At 39.8% G+C, this 3,485-nt stretch overlaps 1 pseudogene; it reads left to right on the top strand.

Moving 5' to 3' along the window:
• Positions 1 to 2,193: 2,193 nt before the first annotated feature.
• LOC114683582 lies at positions 2,194 to 2,803 on the top strand (annotated as a pseudogene).
• Positions 2,804 to 3,485: the final 682 nt, after the last annotated feature.

The raw sequence follows: 3,485 nt of genomic DNA, 5'->3' as shown, positions 1-3,485 counted from the left end.
GAAGCTATTTTCATGAATGAATCCTCCCTTATGGAAAGGCAAAAGCAAGCAGCAGTCCAGAGAAACTTGTAAGATGTATAATACTCCAGATTTCTGTGGGTTGAGTTCAATTCATTATATTTAGTCTCAGGATTGCTATATTTAGTAACTGTTTCCATGATTCTTATGGTGAAGCAAGTTTGGGGAAAGCTACAAAAGGAAAATAATTCTCAATCCTGAAAGGGCATTACTATTACCTGAGGAGATTTTATTTTTAAAATTTTACTGTTGTGCTGGGCATAGTGGTACACATCTTTAATCCCAGAATTTAGGAGGCAGAGGCAGATGCATCTCTATGAGTTTGAGGCCAGCCTGGTCTACGGAGTGAGTTCCAGAAAAGCCAAGGCTACCAAGTGAGACACTGTCTCAGAAAAATATTATTGTGTGCATGATATGTATGTGTGTGAGTGTGGGCACGCCTGTGCCATCATACCCATGTAGAGGTCAAATAACAACCTTTTGAAATGGTTCTTTCCTTAGACCAAGGTTTCTAGGAAACAAATTCATGTCATTAGGCATGTATGCCGGGCACTCTTGCCTACTGAGCTATCTCAAGGGGCCACCTGGTCATTGTTAAATATACACACTGCATATACTAGGGTTCAGACTCCAGAGTGAAAGATTAGTATTTAACTCATGCAGAATGGGGATAGGCATTAGTTGGTTAATTAGTTACTTGGTTTTTGTTTGTTTTTAAGACAGGGTTTCACTACATAACCCAGATTGTCCTGAAAAATCAAAATCCTCCTGATTCACCTGAGTTATACAACTAAAGACACATGACACCATGGACTGATAGGCACTGATATATTTTGTTATTACCTTTATATTTATTTATGTATCTATCCATCTATCTATCTATCTATCTATCTATCTATCTATCTATCTATCTATCTATCTATCATCTATCTTGTATACGTTAGTGTCTGGGTATGCAGGTGTCATGGTGCACATGTGGAACCCAGAGGACAACTTGCTGGAGCTGCTTCTCTCTTTCCACCAGGTAGGTCCCAGGGGCAAGCATTTTTACTTGCTGAGCCCACAGCATTGCTATCTTTAAACATCTTTGCAGAAGAGTACAGGGTTGTGCTATTCGCCATCCTAGTATTCAGAAACAGTGCTCTTTCCCTCTCTCCCTTTCAGGTTTATTTGTTTGAGAGACAAGTTGTCACTTTTTAGCCTAGACTAGTGTCTAACTCATAACAATCCTCCTGCTTCGGCCTCTTACACGCTGTAAGTACAGGCATGATACACCACATCCAGCAGAAACAAGGATTTCAAATAGATCTTTGGTTTTAGGAATGCTTTACACACTTAAACATTACAGAAAATACAGAGAGTTTTATTTTAAGCAGTTCATACTAACATTTTTCCTTTTTTATTCAAACACTATTTTATGCAGCATATTCTAATCATGCTTTTTCCCTCCCCCAACTCTCCCCAGATCCTTCCCCCCTCACTACCCACCTGGTTCCATGGACTTTCTATCTCTTTAAAAACAAACATACAAACAAACACATACCAAAACATATCCACACATACACAAAAAATAAACCAAAGTATAGTAGCAAAAGAATAAGACAAAAATGCTCACACAAAGCAATATGAGACAAAAATTTTACAAAAATACCATTGATTTAATTTTGTATTGGCTATCTACTCCCAGAATTCTTCGGTCTCTCATTTTCTGCACCTTGGCCAGTTGTAGTATAGTAGTTTTTCAAAGATTAAACAGAGCTGGAAATATAGTTCAGTGATAGAACGTTTATTTGCCTAGCCTGTGCAATGCCATGGGTTTAATCCACAACACTGAAGAAAAATTGAAACTAATATTTTAAAATACTCACTTATTAATTGGAAATTCATAATGATAGAATCATTGCGCGATAATATAAATAACATACAATTGGTAACTTTCTCCCACACACACAAAAAGAAGTTATCTGGATATTGCTGCTACATGCCTGTAATCCCAGCACTCAGGATACTGAAGCAGGAAGAAGATCTTGAGTTCAAAGTCAGTCTGGAATGTATCTCGTAAGACCCTGCTTTAAAAACAGTCACAAATGCCAGGCAGTGGCGCACACCTTTAATCCCAGCACTCGGGAGGCAGAGCCAGGCAGATCTCTGTGAGTTCAAGACCAGCCTGGTCTACAGACAGGCATCAAAACAGCACAGAGAAACCCTGTCTTGGAAAACCAAAAAAAAAAAAAAAATCACAAACACAAGCATTAGTGAGAAGAGTAGCATCAGTCTGAATGGAGATAGCAAGCCCAAACACATCTCAGAAGCCAGCCTTTGCAACCTGGTGGACCAACTGACTGAAGAGCATATTGCAAGATTCAAAAAGCCTTTTGGTTATTTGGCAAGGATGGTGATGGAAACATGAGAACAAAGGAAATAGAAAGTGTGATAATGTCTCTTGGGCAGAATTCCACAGAGACAGGCTTACAGATATGATTAATAAAGTAGATGCTGATAGAAATGGCACAATAGACTTCCTTAAATTTCTGACAATAAGGCAAGAAAAATTAAAGCACAGAGAGTAAAAAGAGATTATATAAGCATGCTGTGTGTTTGATAAAGATGTCAAAGGCTGTATTAATTCACATAGCTTCAGCATGTGATGACAAACCTTGGAGAGAAGTTAACAGATGAAAGGGCTGAAGAAATGATCTGGGAAGCAGATAGTGATGGTAATGCTCAGATACACTGTCAAGACCGTGTACAAATGATGATAGCAAAATAAAAAAGTTATACAGAATATGCTAAATGTCTTATTTTTGAGACAATGTTTTACCATGTAGTCCTGGCTGTCCTGGAACCCACTATGTAGATCAGGCTGTCCTGGAACTCACTGAGATCTTCCTACCTCTGTCTCCTGAGTGCTTGCACAAAATGTCTTTCCATAAGTCTCTCTCTCTCTCTCTCTCTCTCTCTCTCTCTCTCTCTCTCTCTCTCTCTCTCTCTCTCTCTCTCTCTCCTACTCACACACACACTCACACACAGGGAGGGAGAGAGAGGGATGGAGGGATGGAGAGAGGGAGGGAGGGAGGGAAGGAGGGAAGGAGGGAGGGAGGGAGGGAGGGAGGGAGGGTAGGAGAGAGAACAGCATACATGTATCATGGCTTACATGTAAAAAACCCAGGTTTCCTTCCATTTTGACACAAGGTCTTTTATTTAGCACTGCATGCATCAGGCCAGCTGATCCATGAGTCTCCAGGGAGTCTCCTGTCTCCATTTCTCATGTGGTCATAGGAGCACTGGGTGCTGTATCTACCTTCACATGTGTTCTATGGATTTGAACTCAGGTCTTCACAGCAAGTACTTTACTCAACTGAGCAATCTTCCCAGCCCAGGATAGATTAAATTTCTTGAGTCAAATTGCTTATTTGCCTTTTATTTGCTTATAACTTATAAACTGTCTCCACAACTATCAAACAAGT

Source organism: Peromyscus leucopus, chromosome X (genome assembly GCF_004664715.2).
Source record: "Peromyscus leucopus breed LL Stock chromosome X, UCI_PerLeu_2.1, whole genome shotgun sequence".
Lineage (NCBI taxonomy): Eukaryota > Metazoa > Chordata > Mammalia > Rodentia > Cricetidae > Peromyscus > Peromyscus leucopus.
Note: the sequence above shows the minus strand (reverse complement) of the source record. Positions and strands in the feature narration are given on the sequence as shown.